This window comes from Furipterus horrens, unplaced genomic scaffold (genome assembly GCF_987537825.1).
Source record: "Furipterus horrens unplaced genomic scaffold, mFurHor1.1.pri manual_scaffold_8, whole genome shotgun sequence".
NCBI classification, from domain to species: Eukaryota; Metazoa; Chordata; class Mammalia; order Chiroptera; family Furipteridae; genus Furipterus; species Furipterus horrens.
In genome coordinates, this window is record NW_028327178.1 from 15418298 (window position 1) to 15437454 (window position 19157).

Here is a 19157-nt window from a genome sequence, read left to right on the forward strand (position 1 = left end):
GGGGGCTTAGAAGTGGAATTTTTAAAGCCATCAGGATAGAATTAGGAACCGAGAGGACAGCCATGTTTCTCAGGAAGGTGGTATCTGTGAAAACCCTAACCCTGACTCTGGCAGAGAGGAGAATTTTTCTGACAAAGCCAATGAAAACTTACAAGTTGCCTTCATGTCACCAATCAGATTATCTCATCTCTAGACCTCCTTAGTATCACCTCCATCTCTTACCCAATGAAATGAAAATGGAGAAAGAGGCACAAACATCTCTTTCCAATCATGGGGAGTTTTATGGAGCTCCTGGAAGATAGGACAATAAACAACAGGAGGTCTGGAAGCAATAAATAAGGAGTTACAAGCATTGGTTACTCAAGGGCAATTGGAGTTATCAATGGGTTGTATTATTTTTCTGGGTTAGAGAACAAGAAATATCCATATTTAACTATCATTACCCAACTACTCTTCATTTGAAAAGGAGACCAAAATGTAGAAAAGAAGGATATGGAAAGGCAAAATCAATTGCTTATTAGGTTGGGTCCCAAATATCAGTGCAGAATTGTCATGAGTTGTCTGGAACCCTTGGACAACTTTTTACCCAAGACTGGCCTGCATTGTTTGATGCAAATATATATATAATTCAGTTGGAGGAAAATAATTAAACCAGAAAGCCAACATTAATAAATATACCCAAGCCCTCTCCCATACTGACACTCTCAACCTTCCCAGAAGTCCAGACAGAACTGATAAAGGCTAACAACTCCAGACCTTCTCAGAGGGGACAAAAGTTTCAGGTCTCACTGCTACTTGGATGAAAGAAGGATCTGGGTATGAATGGAGAGAGGGATGCAGGAAGAAAAAGAGATAAAGAGAGCCAGAAAATGAGAGAACCAAACAAGAGCTCATACTGCCAAGAGTCACATAAAAAGAGAAGATAGTCATAATTATGGTCATTATGACTTTATTCCTTTGTGGGTGAAATTTGTACAGCCTAATTTGTGATTTGTTTACAGGTTAAATCCAAAATTATTCAGACAAAGTAAATAATTTTAATGGCTGATGAAATATTATTCTCCTCCTCCATGGGCACATTCCATCTTTCCTGACTCTTTTTCTTACAACTTTATGATCTGAAAGATTTTCTCAACTCTATCTTCACAAGTTTCTAGGATTATATTTATATTGATAGATACTTCTGTACATTTTGAGGAGCCGTTTCTTATTTCAAGTTGATTTTTTAAACTGTTCATTTTGAAATCATTATAGATTCATAGGACACAAGTGGCAAAGGTACTGAAAAGAAGTCCTCTGCATCATTCACTTAGTTTCTCCCAATGGTTATTTTTAGGTGACTTTAGTAGATTTAATTGTTCATTAAAAAAAAAAACAAACTACTTCCTGCTTTATGACTATAATATCTTCCCAAATCTCTAAGGATACTAATTAGGATTTATTTATTTCAATTGATTCTTTTTTGATATTCAATATGTCTGTTTCCTATGGCACTTCTTTGCTCTATCAGGATCTTTATCTTTCATTTATGCAAACTTTTCTCAAATACCTGGTGACCCCTGTTGCTTACACTGTACCTTAAACACTTATACCTTAGGAAAGCTGAGGGGAATCTCTGTGTACATCAGCAGAGTGAGTTGATTGGCAGACTTTGATTTAGGGTAAATGGCTTACCAAGTAGAAATTATACTGGGAAAGTTCTAAATGCCATGATGGGGAGGGGGAGGGGGCTTTATCTTATAGCCCTGTTTCCTATGCCAGTCAATGCCATTGGTGCACCCTGGCTCTCACTCATCTGCTTGAAGGATGAATGGCTCCAGTCACTCTACTTCTCCTAATAGCACTGCTTCATCTATCTTCACTCTTCCAGAAAATGCATGAAATCTTTAATCCACATATGATCATACTCTTATTCTTGTTATTTTATACATTTAAGATAATTTTTAAATTAAATTTTATTTTAGTATGGTATCAGAAGGAAAGTAAATAAATGTGTAAACTTTACCACTGAGAAACCCATGAAACCATCAAAATCCCACCACCACCTCCAGCAAAAGGACCTGCAGCATGTAGATTTTGTGGCTTTAAAATAGATAATAACAACGGAGTATAGTTCCTGGCATTTCTTCACACCTCTACTGTTCTACATACTTCAAGGATTATACATATTCCTACTTAATTATTTTGGTCCACTAGAATTTGATTGTTCTGTATCATTGGCTCCTTTGCAACTTAACAATAACTAATACTCATTGCTTACTAATATGTATCAGTAACTCTTCTTGGGCTTTATATGTATCATATTGTTTAATTCTCTCAATAACCTTAGGAAGAAGATGCTATTATAATCTTCTTTTCATATATCAGGCAACTGAGGCACAGAGGGAATAAGTAAGTTGTCCAAGGTTACACAGGCCTAAGAACCGTGGGTATCACTATGCCCTATGCTTCTGCAAGACCTTATGGCTACAGCTGAACCCCTTGAGTTTGACTCTTAACTTTCAGTTGTTAGTGTTGTAACCTTGAGATTGACACACAGCTTCTCTCTGCTTGCTTTTGTCATCAGGGTAAGGAGGTAATAGTATTTAACATGGTGCTTTTCACATACATAGTAGAGTAAAAAATGGTAGGTGTGGTCATTATGGGACCAGATAGAGCTTCCAGGTGTCCCCAGTACTATCTGCACACCAGCATCTCTACCGAATATTGGCATCACCTCTAGGTTTGGACTCCATCTAAATTTTCACCAATATTCATGAAGCTACCATCTCTCTTCCACAGAGGTATTTTCAAATGGCTTTGACCCTACAGTTCATTCAAACCACAGCATGCTTCTTTAGAGAGTGGCCATTAGTATGGGAGAACTGGCTGTGTTCCCTCCTTTTGGTTATGTCTAAATTAACTTCTGATGATCTTGCTCTCGTTTGGAAAGCCCCATGGTTCACCTAGCCCAGTTATGACATTGAAGTCATTGACTCATCGGCCCAATGAGGAAGAAGTCCAAAGATATAGACTGAGTCCAGTCTAACCTATATCATTATTAGAAAAATAATGTAAAAAATGGCTTCAAGATAAATATAATTTTTAAGATAGTAATGAATATTTTGGACTTAAGTTTAATCAGTAGGTAACAGTTAGTTTCTAACAGTAGCAGCTTAAAAACAAAACCTTTACATGACTATAATATCCAAGGAAAAGAAAAGCATCTGCTAGTCAGCTTGCCATTCCCAATGATACATACGGAATAGAAGTTATTGTACTTTTTTTTTGACATCTTGAGTAGAAGATGCTTTTTTAGAAAGCTTGGTTCAGGTGCAGACAAAGGAGGATCCACAATTCCTCTGTTAAGTATGACCATGTGAAATGTATCTTTTCACTTGAAATCCAAAATGAAGGGGAAAAGCTGATTAGAAATGGTTTGGGAACTTAATTCTGTTAGTGGGAATGAAACTTGATAAACAACATTGGGTGATCTGCTGGAACAAATAGATTTTTGATTCAGTGGAAATCCAGCTGCTATTACGTTCCAGATGAACAAGCGTTACTTAAATAAATAAGGTCCTTCTTTTTTTTTTTTTTTTTTTCAGTACATGCTTTCCATGTTTGCCGTATTTATTAAGTTAATGGCAAATCCAGGGTGGAAAGACACACAAGACTCCTCTGGGAGACACCATGGAATTAGTGGGATAGACAGAAAGGTCACTGAGCTCCAGAGAGGGGAAGGATTGTGTTCTCAGCTTTCTCACAACTGAGTCTGCTATGAACATAGTGGTACTTTGAGTTTATAAAGTATCTTGCAGCCCTGAGCTTCACGTGTACTGCAAACATTAATTAATCCTCACAACATTCTCTAGAATGGGAGGAGGTGCAGTCCACATCTCAAAGATGACGTAACCTAGAAGCAGAGAAGTTAAGCCAGTGGCCAAAGGACAGGCAGGTCAATCAGAAGACAGGACTGCGGGGATTACAAATTCCCAGCCCCAGGGACGAAAGTGCAATTATGTGGACTTCAGCAGGTAAGCAGGAGGAAAAGCAAAAGCGTGTCCTGGGACTTATGGGAGGAAAAGCAAGGAATCAACCACAGAGAAGTAGGTAAAAAAAGCGTCTTGCATAGGGAAGGCTACTTCTGTTTCATGAGGTTTATTTTCAAGTAAAAGCAAATATAACCCATTTTACATATCAGTAAAATGATATTCCATCCCAAGGTAAAAGAAAGAAAAGAATTTAAGGCTAATTGTTGCACCAAAATAACCCTTAATTAATAGTTCTAATGTACAAAAAGTAATTGTATTCTTGTTGTAAAAATCCAAATATTTTTTTTATTTAGACGTCTCTTTCTGAAAGGAAAAACAGGAGTAAAAAATTTCACCCCAAATGAGTGAGAGTTGTCACTTGTTATTGAAAAGGAAGATTTTAGGCATATTTGACAAATGACAGCAGTGACATTTTCAGAATCACAAAAAGCAGAGCAGTATGTTCACTTGCCTTCTGAGGTGAAATCTCTCCATTTTGCAAATAGGATTATAAATAAAGTGTTGTTCAAAGACCAATCCCAAAACTATATTCTATGAGAAACTTCAAATAGAACAAAAATATCACATTTATGTTTCTGCGATGCATTTTACTACCTGCCACTTTAATCTCCAGAAGAGTCAAGCTTAACAATAATATCAAAACAGGTTTATTATCAAGGTCCACATGTTCTATTTTCCTCTAACAACCTAACACAAATTCCAGACACAGAAGTTATTCCTGGTGTAACATATCATTTAATTCCTTTTGACAGGTTTACTATTCTTTGAAACTAAATTCATTCATTAGACAGAAGAGACTTGTTAAGACTGGCTATATTATTATTTTTTGCTTATTCCATGGATTGACACTATCTCTTTGACACATGGTATTTTGCTGAGATGTTGTCCTGTTTCCTTTAATGGGGGGAAATATTGATGACAGCCAAAAAAATTAAGTGCCGTGTCTTGTTCTTTCTGAGAGAAACCACTAAAATCTGTAGTTTAAATCGAGCAGCAGGACAGAGTATGAATTTGGGAGCGGAACAGAGAATTAAAGGTTTACAGATGTATAATTACCACAATATAAATAAGGGATCTTAATGCTCATTCCTAGTTTTCTTAGAGAATATAGCTCTTATCTGGGTCTCCAGATCTTTCCTCATGTTGGTATTCATCTCCAAGTGAAAGTTATTTACCACTGTCTTACCTCATTAGCCAGCATAAAGAGATACATGTTGGAGAGCACCGCATGCATTGAAAAGCTAAAGGGAAGACGGCATTAGGAACGCAGACAACAGGATTAATCACCAGTTATGACACCCCTGGAATGGAGGAATGTATCTTATCAAGAAAAGAAATTTGCCAAAGGCCACAGAGTTCATAAGCAGCAGATCTAACTGTGACCCAAACCTGCGTGTTTCCAAAGCCCACACTCTTTCCCGAACACCATAGTCTCTCGAAAGCACCTTGATCACAGTTCTTAAGTATTTATAACCAACCTTGTTCCAAGAAGAATATAAGGTTAACATAGAAGCATGCCAACAACACAAGAGAATTGAAGTTTATATAAAAAATAAAAACAAAATAAGGTAGAAAAATAAGGACAGAAGAGGGAGTTAGAATCTGAAGTTTATTTAGGGCATACCATGATGCTGGTTAATCTTTGGAGGTGAGCCTCAAGCTTGGTTGTGAATATTCTAGCAGGAAACAAGAAAACATATATAGGCCACTGCCATCTGTTTATAAAAGCCAATGAGTTATTCATAAAAAAAGTATAGGTGAATATTTTTTCCAGCTCTAAGCTTTCATCAAAGTGTGTACTTCAATGAAAAGCACCCTCTACCAGCACACTTTCAGAAAACATGATGTCAACACTCCTTTCCCCTAAAATCACATCGATGATGTCACAACATAACACAAGCTAATAAAAGCAACTCTAAACACCAAATTTGGGACATTGGGAAGAGCGGGGCGCAGCAACACTATTCAATCCACGCACGTGGCTTCTTAATTTTCTGGTATGATTCTATGCTAAATGTTAGAGTATCTCAAATAATGGAGAAGACTATAACCCCTCTACCTACCCAAATTCTTAAAGAAATATTGCTTCTATCCGTTGAGTTTTTAAATGTATTCAGCAGGGTAAATTTAAAATGATAATCCCCTATAAGTAGCTGGAGTTCAGTAATGCCCTGTGGCCAGTTAATTGTGAATCTACATGTTTCAACAAGCATAGTCAGAGGTTACAACTTCATGTTAAGCATTAAAAAAGATCTTGTTAAATAAAAGTGCATTATCTGGAATTAAGATATTATCAGGATTAACATCTTCGTGTGAGTTCTGCAAATTAGTTATTAGACAGCAGGCGCCTGAAGGAATAGGATTTCAGGATGTGTACACTTTTTAAAAAAATTCCAGAAGTGTTTTTTATCTCTATAATCAATGCCTACAACAGTGAGGGGAAAAATAAGTTTGAATGCAGATTTTCAATATGCTTCTGCATGATTCTCCAGGGACTTTCAGATGAACTTCCAGGGTCAGCATAAGGGCACTTGCCTGTCTGTTGAACTGAATAGAGGCAGTGTTGTTTTAGACCAAGCAAGCAGAGGTCTCTGCTCTGGGTTCCCCACCTCAGAGGCCCTCGCATTTTGGAGAGTCTTTGTTGAAATTGTTTCCTCCTGATGGCTTGGAACCAGCTAGAAGTGGCCATGCCAGACTCCCTAGTTCCTAATTCTCATCATTCAGAAGTCTCTCTGGTCCTCTATCTCCAACTTTGCTATGCATTGGGTCAACTCAATACCCCAAGATTCATCTGCGCTTTGCAGTCACCTCAGGGCCCTGTGTTTGAGCCCAGTTCTTGGACGGTAAGCCGATCATTCTAATTGGCTGACATGCATCAACTTTCTTTGGGGGAACTGTGTCAGACTGTGCTCCCAGAATGGAGGAATGACTCACTTTGGCGTCCAGGACTCTGGGCTACTGACCATATGCCACAGATCCTTGCTCTGCTCTTGATTACCCATATTCCAACTACAGAGCTGCCCCTTATCTTTAGCATCTGCGGGCAGTGAGGATAGGAGCACGTGGCAATGATGCCAGATGTTCCTTCTGGCTGCAGGTTCTGTTATGGCAATTTTAAATCTTCCAGGGAAGTCTTGCACTTCCTCCACAGACTTCGAGCCATGATGGAGGAAGGTCCCACACTTATCTCCTCTGAGGGCTGGTACTATGGCTTCCCAACACCTACCGGCTCTCTTATTCCACGTCCTCTTTCACCTCTGATCAATATGGTGACATTGAGCTTTCCTAAACTGGTCTCAAACCCTGCTGGGTGGAGAAAGGACATTCCTTGTGCGAACGGGAATGCTTTCTCCACTCCGTACAAGGGACCAGTGTCTCTCCTCCTCACTGGGGTCAGTGTGTGGAAGGCTTCAGTACAGACAACACTGAAAGAGAATTCATCTAGGGAGGCAGTGATGGCGGCTGAGTCTTAGGCCAAACCTGACTGGAAGGTGTGTTGTTCAACCTTTATACTATAAAATCCTGCACAGTAATATTAGCACATTAAGATAATTAATTATTGTTCATATTTCCCATACACTCTGAGTAAGACTTTTTTGAGATTATCATCAACAATCTACGAGATTCATTAAAAGGCAGTTGATGGCTGGAGAGATGACATAATGTCCTGAGTAAATGGTAGGAGAGAACTTCAGAGGCAAGAAGATCTATAAAGTTGCAATTAAACAGCTATGAAGAGCCAGGGCATCATGGGTAACACCAGCACTACTAACTTTGTCCCATGGGGGAAGATGAGATTAACCAGGAATGGTGCATTTGATACCGATGAATAAGAAGAGCTAGTTCCTGGACCTGAAGAAGAAGTGTTACCTAGAAACTAAGAAAAATCTACATGTGTGGCGACAGGACAAACAAATGGGTTAGTGCCTCTTTTCTATACGCAATTTTAAGTCAGGGGTTCTACGACTATGGTCTTTGATATTTTGTTCTGCTTGTTTTTGTAGGACCTTATAGCCAAGGATGATTTATATTTTTCTAAAGGGTTATAGACAAGCAATAATATGTGACAGAGGCCAAAACCAAAATTACTTACTCTCCAACCCTTTACATAAAAAGTTTGCCAAGCTCAGTTTTAAACCATCAGAAAAGCACACTACCTTACATGGGCTCTTGAAATTTGTAACAATTTTTTAAAGTAAGCTTTTTATGTTAGAACAGTTTGAGATTTACAGAAAATTATAAAGATAATATAGTGAGTTCCCACATATTTCACACCCACTTTCTCTATTAACATTTCACATTTCTATGATACATTTGTTAAAATTAATGAACCATTATTGATACAAAATTAACTAAGGCCATATTTTATTCAGGTTTTTAAAGTTTCACATAAAGTCCACTTTTTAATGTTCTAGGACCCACCCCAGGTACCATATTATATTCAGTCATCACATTTCCTTACCCTCCTCTTGGCTATAATGGCTTCTCAGTCTTCTTTTGTTTTCATGACCTTGAAAGTTTTGAGGAGTATTAGTCAGTTATTTTGTAGAATGGCCCTCAACTGGGATTTTTCTCATACTTTTCTCATGATTAGACCGAGGTTATGGATCCTGTAGAAGAAGACCACAGAGGCAAAGCACTATTCTCATCACTTCCTATCAATATGACTTAGCATGTTGATGTTGACTTGATATTGACCTTGATCACATGGCTGAAGTAGTGTTTATCAGGATTCTCCACTATAGAGTTACTTTTTTCCTTCCAGTGCCATTCTGTGCTTTTTTAAAGGCAGTCACTACACTCAACCCATAAATAAGGAGTGGAGGATTATGTTCTACTCTCTTGAGGGTGGACTCTCTGTGTAAATTCTTTGCAATTCCTCTAGATATGAGGTTTGCATGTTCTCCTTTTATTTATTCTTTAATCATTCATTTCAGCATGGACTCATAAGTATTTATTTTGTACTTGAATATATTTTTAATATTCTATTACAATCCAATATTACTTATTTTGTTTCTCACATTGTTCTATCTTTGGCCATTAGGAACTCTTTTAGTTGTCACATTGTGTCCCTCTGATATAACTCCCAATTATTATTATTTTTTTTTTTTAGCAACTCCTTACTTGCTGGCACTACAAGATGTTCCAAGCTCATCTGGAATATATATCTTGCAATCAAATTGTTTTACTGATTTTTTTAAAAATTTTATTTATTTTTAGAGAGAGGGGAAGGGAGGGAGAAAGAGAAGGAGAGAAACATCCACGTGTGAGAGAAACATCAGTATGTGGTTGCCACTCATGCGCCCCCCAGCCTGGGACCTGGCCTGCAACCCAGGCATGTACCCTGACTGGGAATCAAACCAGTGACCCTCTGGTTTGCAGACCAGTGCCCAATCCACCAGGCCACACCAGCCAGGGCTCAAATTGTTTATTTAGATAAGGGCCTTTAAGAAATATCTGCATGAGTCCCCACATATTCAAGGTCAAATTCTGAACCCTGGGGCTGCAGCTCAGAAGAGAGTCATAGGGAAGGTAGTGGCGAAGCAGAAATTAGAAGGGAGGAGCCAGATGTAAACTTTTCCCGAAAACTAGTGCTGCTCCAGAGACCAATTCAGCCATATCAGGAATCCTTTTAACTTTTGCTTTCCAGCTGTTTTGGGCCTGCTGATAACATGCAGGCTGATTAAATATTATATTCCATATCCCAATATTATTTATCTGATTATGTGATGTAGCTCACTGAAAGGTGATATTAGAATTTTAAATAAAGCTATTTTTACGAAGAAGAATTAGAATATATGTAGGGAATAATACCATCATGCTCTGCAACAAGTAGGGATGTTTGATAACACTGCCATATGGATATTTTACTTACCACTCAAATCTTAGCCTGGCATTTATTTTTAAATTTTGGAGCTTTTTTAAAAAAATGTTTCTATATTAGGCCAACAAGTTTGCTCTCTTTTTGCTGTTGAAATTAAAATTTAGACTGTGGTTAAAAATCAAGAAGTGGAGCTGAAATCAGAAACCAGGTCTGCTGATCAATAGTGCGGTTCAGCAAGCTCAGACTTCTGGATATGTGATTGTCAGTGTTCCTTCACTGGAATTACATCCTGAAATTAATTTCTAAGAATACATTGAGAATTTCTACTCCTCTACTTTCTACACCAAGACTTTAAATGACTTTTGGCCATGTCTAAAAAATTAACTCATAAGTTAAAACAATGAAAATCTGTTAATGATAAAAGGCTCTAATAGCAAATCTCAAAAAAGAGTTTGCAAGTATTTGAAGCAATAGTGAGTCATTGGGATAACCCTGTTGCTTTTTCTATTAGTTACAGGAGCATGAACCAAGATGACAAAACTCCAAAATCTCAGTGGCTCCACACAATAGAAGTTAGTTAATTGCTATACAACCCACCAGTAAAGACATTCCTCATCAGTGGCTAGCTCTCCATGCCACTGCACGGGTCAGGGACCCAAACTCTTCTGTAATGTAGCACTGGCATCTTATGAGCCTGAGTCCTTTGGATCCAGTTGCCAGGGGACGAGAAGGGAGAAAACAGCACACTTGCCACTTCTCAACTCATTCTGGAACTGACACACTCCTTGCACTCATGGTGTATCTGTAGGATCTTGTTACTTCACTTCACTTAGAAGTAAAGGAGTCTGGGAACTTTCTAAAGGGACTGCTCTGCAATATGTAGGGAAGACACATGACTTATTGGTGGTAGTTTGGGGGTCTCTGCCACACTTCTGACCTAGTACCTGTAGGGAAGAACTCCAGCACTGGGATGTACAAGTTCATCACACTATGTCAGGTACATTGCTGTCTTAAGCATTCAGTTTAAATATCAAGCCAAACATTATATAATGAGTAATTTCACACAGAAGCTATTACTGAATTGCAACTATAGTTATTGTAGTTATAGAACGTTCTGGGAAAATGTGGAAAATATTCAAGACTTCCTTGATTAGTAGACTAACCATCACATTTTCAAACATTTCAATACTGTCATGAAAGGCAACTACTGTCTCTTATTTTTTCTTACAAATGGTGAATAGAATGTTGATCATTAATAGACCTTGATATGGACAAGGGTGGTTACAGACAACTTTCAAGGAGTAGACAACATTGGAATAGCAATTTAAAGTAATATTCATAAGGATGTTTTCTGGACACTCGATATTTACAGGAATTGCTCTTGGCATTTTACATATGTCACCTTCTTTAATGTTTGCCCCAGTCCTGAGAGAGTTACCAATACTACCCTAATTTTAGAGAGGTAAACTCCCATGCCAGGGAAGGACAGGGCCAGGCTGCAGACCCACGCAGGGTGACTCTGGAGGTCATATCCTCGAATCTAAAAGGCAGAGCCATTGATTGTGCTAAGAGTGTCAGAATATACCATGTGATACTGGCTGTCCCTTCCCTGTGAACCTCTAACTTTTATTAAATAAACAATACAAGAAAAAAATATTACATTTGATTAAATAATTTGAGGTTTCATCTATAAACTTTCCTGACACTTTAGGAAATCCAGATGTTTTTTAAAATAAAAAAAAAAATGAACCATCAGAGATCACGGTCTCCAAGATAGATGACTGGTTGGAGATCCGTATGCTGAGATCTGAAAGTCGAATATGGGCTTGCAGCAACTGGTCAGTCTTCTTGTCCTCTTTTCCAGACACTAGAGTGGCACCCTAGTGCATTCAGCCAGGCACAGAGTGGGGAAAAATATGTCTTGGTCTCAATTTCACAAAGCTCCTAAGGAACAGCACAGTTGTGCAAGAGAAAGACTGATTCCCCACCAATTTCCTCCGCATCCTCACCTGTTCAACTTGTGATTGCTCAAGTCATGTCTCTGTACCAAGAGAGCACCTATATGTTTGGGGTCAGCGGAGGGAGGGTGCAGTGCTTTTCATCTTTCTCCCTACACGAAAATCTACCAAATGTCTGGTTGACATCTAGTCCTAATATGGAAAAGGAGACAAACAGAGGCCTAACAGGAATGAAATTCCCAGTATATAGACCTTCTTCTTTCAGGGGAGAAAGAACTATTCTATTTGGATAACATGATATCTTTGAACCTTGAAGAAGTTATTTAATTCTTTTTAAAACAACACTGACTTATGAAGACTTCTATATAAACCAAAATTAATCAAATACGATTACTTTATTTTACTTTAAAGCTAATTAACATTACATATATAGGTATATATATATACATTTTCCATAAACAGATTTTATTTATAGGGAATGGATCTGGTAATTTGAGCCAAGAATGCTATTGCTAATGACTCATTTAAGTATTCTCAGGCCTTTTTTTTTTTTTTTTCTGATGCAGAACAATTTCTCTAAAGGATGAAAATTATTTGAATAAACTTATAAAATAGGTGGTAAAATGACTGAGGAGGTGTTGTGTAGTCTTAATGAGGTGCCCACTTTTAAAAGTGTTGTATTTACACAAATCATTTGTTTTGGTGATGTTTGAAACAGCTATTAATGCAAACGTTTACACCTAAAAGCCCCAGTTTACTGGTTTTACTACATTTCCAAGAGTTTTGACAAGCTTGGCTACCCACTGTAAACATTCTCCTTCCTGATATAAAGCTTTCATTTCATTTGAGCACAAGTAATTGCTGAGATTCAAAAGATTTTAAGCAACAACACTGAGACTCTCCGCTCTGCCTTACTGCTTACTTATCACAAATTATCTGAGTTTGGTTATGTTTAAAAATTCTTCTTTGTTATGATCTTTTTCTTTCTAATTGTTAGCACGGTTAGGACATAAAGATTTTCAAATTAGCAATCAAAATAATCAGTGCTTACTATTTGGAGCTTTGATTGACAGTTACGTGGCATATACAAAAGAAGATGTGATTTATGTTATTGAGGAGACTGCACAAGACCTAAATACAGGGAGGAGAAGGAAGCTGGTGGGTTATGGAGAAAGCAGTGAATTTCTCTTGAGATATATTTGACTGGTCAGGGAGAGTGGGTGTTCCAGAGGAAGTGTCAGAAGCTGGAGACCTCAAACAAGAACTGAAGGTGTGCTGAGGTTGTGTCCCAAGCTAAGAGCAGGACATGGGTACCTTATGCTCTCAGAGTGTGTAGTTATGAAGATTCAGGTCTGGGATGTAGCTATGTATGACCCCCTGTTTACAAAGAGAATCTTACTTTTCTTCTTGGTCTCTGTGATGGGATAGACACTTCTGATTGATTTGTAAATAGTAAGTGCTCTAGTTGTGAGCGATATAGTTTTGACAACCAGTAATGGGAATGTTGAACTTTCAACTCTGAAATCTATGCTAGTCTATAAGAAATGAATCCAATCATTGAAAACATCAGTACTTTGCACTGGCTGGTGTGGCTCAGTGGATTGAGCACTGGTCTGAGAACCAAGAGTCGCTTGTTTGATTCCCAGTCAGGGCACATGCCTGGCTTGTGGGCCAGGTTCCCAGTTGAGGGCACGTGAGAAACAACCACACAGTGATGTTTCTCTCCCTGTCTTTCTCCCTCATTTCCCCTCTCTCTAAAAATAAATAAAATATTTGAAAATAAAAAGAAAACATCAGTAATTTAACTATCATTAATAGTAAATGATATGTCATTCACCATAGCTTTTCCCTACACAGGTGTGTGCCTCCCCCTCAACCACGTGTAAGGTTGAGATTCGAAGTACTAGATACCCTTCAAGTTCCCTTTAAGTGGTACTGTCCTATGCAATTGTGATTCCAGTTTTTTAAACTCTGGTGTGAAACAAAGCACATTTCTACTCATTTTTTGTTAGTGTTGACATCTAAAACATCTCTCATTCCCTTTTATTCAAATAGATACACCATAAAGGTATGTTCAAAATCACAGCAAAAGACAGACTGCTATCACCTACTTTCCCACTCACAATGAAAATAAAACTTCATTCTATTTCAGGTTTTGGTCTGAACTACCTTTCTTTCATACAGACAGTAACAACAAAAAAGAAAACAAAAAAATTTTTCACTTGTAATTCTTACAATTGAAATTCAGATATACTAGCAATATACATGAAATCTGCAAAGTTACAGTGTAGCAGTTTCCCTTCCTTGAATCCCATTCTTTGGGGAAGATTGTTATCTAAATATGTCTAAAGAGTCACCATTACTAACTCTTGCATTTCAGGTCTGCTGACCTCATTCTCTCTAATGTACACAGGCATTCCAATGTATCAGTGAGGACGACGGTTGCTGGTGTGTGTGTGTGTGTGTGTGTGTGAAGTTGCAAAAGAAATTGAGAGCTATATTTAACCTCCAATGCAGGAAATTGCAGGGGAGGATTATAATTGGCAGTTTGCATCACATATCTCTTTGCAGGTGATTCCATATTATAACTAGTCCAGCTTGTATTACACACCCAGGCCTTTGACTGGAGATGAGGATAGAACACTGTGTTTGAGAACCCAGAGTAACATAGGGACGGGGTATATGCTGAAAAGGAGAGCCAATACCAATTACAGGAAGAAGAAAGAAAAAAAAATGCTAAACAGACAACAACTCCAGAATAGATGTTATCTTAATTAGGTGCCCTGGTATATCAAAATGGTATTTATTGGGATGATAAGGAGATACATTGGTCACATTTAGTCTTTTCCAAATTCTAATTCTCTTTTAAGAGCTCTACGTAGTGAAATTATCATCTCTAGCTTAATGAACCAATTTGCTGCTCACTGATGGCTATGGTCGATGACATCCTTTACACGCACACGTACAGACACAACAAATACACCAGTGCCACTGGAATTTTCTTTTATGTCAGCTATTGTTCCCCTTTCCATATAAAGCAGTAATTAAAAGTTAAATTTCTGTAAGCTTTTAGTTTTAAGTCTGAAAAAAATATGTTCCTTGTCACGTAGAAATATAATTACCTATTTTTATAAAACCTGGGCCAATTATATTCCAGATGACATTTGTTAGTAACCAGAAAATAAATAAGCATACACCTCAAGGCTGACCCCTAACTGGCATTGTACTTTCCTTTATAAAAGCACCAAGGAAGGCCTAGACAGATCTTTGAAGTCAGCTAAGGATGTTTTTCAAATAGATGGCTATCTTCATGATGTTGTTACCGAACTAAAAAAGGGATTTCATCTGCCTGCCTCCACAAAAGCCACACTCCAGAGGCAGAGGCTGGTGAGAAAGGAGAGAAGTTTTGTTCAGCTGCTGTGTGATCTGGGAGAATGGTGGACTTCCCATCTCAAAGTTTATCTCCTCCCCTTTAAAACCCAGACAAAGTATAATCGTCCTCGGCAAGAACAAGACAAAAGGCAGTGCCCCTAGTTCTGCTCCATATTAAAGTGCCATCCTTTGTAGCCCACAGACAGCTGCTAAGCGGTCATCCAGTAGCTTAGCTTATTCCTGGCTGTTGTCCATTTCAGGCTCCTTCTTGGAGGCTGCATGCAGAGCTGGCGCGGTCATGGCCTTGCAGCTGCTGGGGCTGCAAGGTCACTTACTCTTGGCCAGAGAATGCATGACCACACTGGCAAATGCATCACCAGGTTGGCAAGAGAGCAAGAGAAGCTCCCTCCTGCAGGTGATGGGCCACGTGGCCTTAGCAGCTGTGGAGAGGACAGGCCAGTGCACCAAGTGCAGGTCCCAAGCCAGAGAGCTGAACAAGAGAGAGGGTTTCTTTGTTCCCCTGGGGCTATATTAGCTTGGGTGTGGGATGGACCAAGTGCTTTCTCAAAATGACTAATCAACTTTCCAAACTTTCATGTGCTTCAGTGGGTCCACTTACCTCCAATCCCTTCTTTCCCCAAGCTAGGCTGACAGGTCTCTTTGGTCCAGCACGCCCCCTGTGCCATTTTGACTTCTGTGGCACATGTGCCTGCCTCCTCCTGGTTCCACCCCCATTCTGGTACCAGAGGTTAGGAGGGCTTTTTGCATAAGCTCAGTGTAAGAACCTCCCCTTGCTGCCATCTTGACTGAGGGGAGGAGACCTCCCTGGCACTCCATCAGCTCCACACCAGGGGCCGAGTGTCCATAAGATGTGACTCAGTTGCCCAGGCAATGCAGCCTCACACCCCATGGAAGCTGCACTGAAAAACTCTGTCTTTGCCATGGCCCTGGGTGGTTCACAAAGGCATTCTTTAACCAACTGCATGCCTCAAAACGTGACCTCTGTCCCCAAGGAGCATGGCTCTGCATGGCTCAGTGTGCAAGCGGCTCCCAGGTCCCATTCACATGGCCTAGCACCTGTCCCTTGCCCTCAGCCCACTCCCAGCACTGCTATAAGCCAGAGCCTCCTTGGCAGTCCAGACAGGCTGTTTATCCGTATCCATGTGATACGAGTGGCATCACTGCAACTCTTCACCCATGGTTCATACACTCTATAAGCACACTCAACCCTCTCTGCACATTAAAATTACCTAAGGAGAAAAATGGCTTGGACACAATTACAGACTCCAGTCCTAGAGATGGGTCCTTAATTTTTAGGTGACCTCTGGTTCCAGTGTACACTGATGAGAACCACTAACCTAGTGTTAAGGAACGGAAATCAAATCAACAGTTCAAATGCAAATGTGTCACAAAAGATGGTTAATACAGAAAGCCAACGTGTGCTCATACCACTTCAGTTATTTCCAATTAGGAGTAATTTTGCTCCCTAGGGGACATCTGGCGATTTCTAGAGGCAATTTTGATTGCCACAACCTGGGGAGTGCAATTGGATCTAGTGAACAGAGGCCAGCAATGCTGCTCAACATCCTAAAAGTCTAAGGTCTGCCCTATACAGCAAAGAATTAACCACCCAAAACGTTAATAGTGTTGAGGTTGAGAAACAGTGCCAAAGCCAAAAATAAAAGATGAGGGTCAGAAGACAGAAACTGAGCAGCATGAATTTCTTCCCTGGATGTTGGGTTCTGAGGATCCTTGCAGGGTAATCGGCAGCATGAAGTGTCACAGATTTGTTAAGATAGATTGGAGAGGAATACAGGAAGGAGGAGGAGAGAGATGAAAACCTTGCCTATGGCCATCAGAGGTAATAGAAGTAGGAGGTAATAGAAGGAGGTAATAAAAGGCACCCAGATTTATGTAACGACTGCCTTGTTTCTCAACTAATTATCAAGGCAACACAGGCAAATCATCAATAAATACATTTATAATAATTGCATTATAAATCTCAATTCACAAATAAATCCACAAATTCTAAATTGTTATGCTGAAGACAATTAATTATGTCAAGTTAATAATAACTGCTTCAAAAAGTTATAACGTACAGTTAAAGTGGATTTTCTTAGCTCTTTCCTTTGGAAGGAGGAGAGCTTTCTTTCTACCAACACACACACACACACACACACACACACGCACAGAGCTGGCTGCTCTAGAGATTCAAATCATGATTGGTGCAACAGATTTAGAATCTTTCCTTTTATCTAATTTAAAATCCCTTGCTATTTTGGTAGCTTGAGCAAAACCGAGCAACTCTTATTTTTCCTCTTTGATGTAAGGAAGTAAGCAAAGCCTCACGGACCAAACTACTAATGAAGACATACAAAGCCTAGACTGCAAGAAGTCGAAAGCTAAAGGGAGATGAAAGTCACGAGGTGGATGTCAGTAGTCTGACATTATTGAGGCCAATACGACTGCATTATTCAAGACATAAGCAGAAAGCCCTGACCACGGGCCTCACTGTACCATGAGAGGAACGGCACATGAGAAATGAAACCTAAGTCTTTGCCTTTCAAAAATAGCCAAAATCCATACCAAATATCAATGATAATTAGTTCTAAGTGGCAGAATTGCAGATGACTGAATTTCTTAATATGTTCTCTTAATTTATTACGATGAATATAAATTACTTTTTAAATAGTTTCATTTAAAGAAGTACCAATAATCTCAGAATTCTTTCATGAAATAATTGTATGGGATCATGGTTTAATTATAATAAAACATATTTAAACAACTCATACATACATCACGTAAAGTAGCATCAAGGGAGCATCCAAAATGATGGACAATGGGACTAATCTAACAAAGAAAACCTTAAACCCATTTTAAAGGTAAAGAGACCATGAGGTCTGGGGTCCTTCTTGCTCTGGGCTGAGCTCCACCACAGAGCTGTGGGACGCATCGGTCCCACCCTTCCTCTCTTCTTGCTTGTCTCGCTTTCCAACATTTCATTCACACATAATTTCCCAAACCAACTAATTTTATCCATGTTTCTCATTTCTTCAAAAACTCAGCTTGAAACTTCCTTCAGGAGAAGCCTTCTGAAATATTTAGACATTATACGGGGGAGTCTAACTCTGAGAAATTTCAAGATAGGATTCATGCTTTTGAATAATCTAGATTCTGCTTCCAAGAATAACCCCAGGAACAGAAAACAAGGGACTCACAATTCAGCAAAGGTTTCTCTCAGTTTCCATTTTCTGGAAGACTGAAGGAACAACTCCACCCAGTTCTATGCACAGACTCTTTTCTTTAGGTCAGCTGACTACATATGTGTTAAGTCTATGCAGGTTCCATTATAATCTAGTGTGGCACATCTTAAAGATACACATACTCGTACCCATGCTTATACTTCAGCGCCCTAACTACCTATCACCCATTCCTAATTCCGGTCGCACATAAGAATAGCCCAGAGAAAAACTGAAAATACCAATGCCTGGAGCCCACGGTAGATCATTTAATCAGTCTTTTTGGGAGACCGACCTGGGCATGGGCATGTTTGAAACGCTCTCCGGGTGATGCTAATGTATAACCAGTGTCCAAATCCATCAAGCTGGGGCAAGAGCTGGCCTCTCCGTCTATCCTCTTCATTACTATTCTTTCTCCAGAAGTCACTTTGCATAGCACACACATCAAAACAGGCATGCAACATGCTTTAAATACAGATTTATTGGCTTAATTTAGCTATAATAATATAGGTCATGGTTATTTTTCAAGACCTCATGCCTAAGAAATAGGGAAAATGATGGCTGAGAAGCATGCTCACCAAAAAGGGGGAAAGTGCCCCAAGTCTTTATGGTGGTAATGAAGGAAACAGTGAAAGAATTCTTCAAATGCAAAAGGAAACACTCATTGTTTTTAGGTCTCCAAAACAATTAAGGATCCAAGCCATCCTCTGAATGGGGCTGCTCAGGCTTT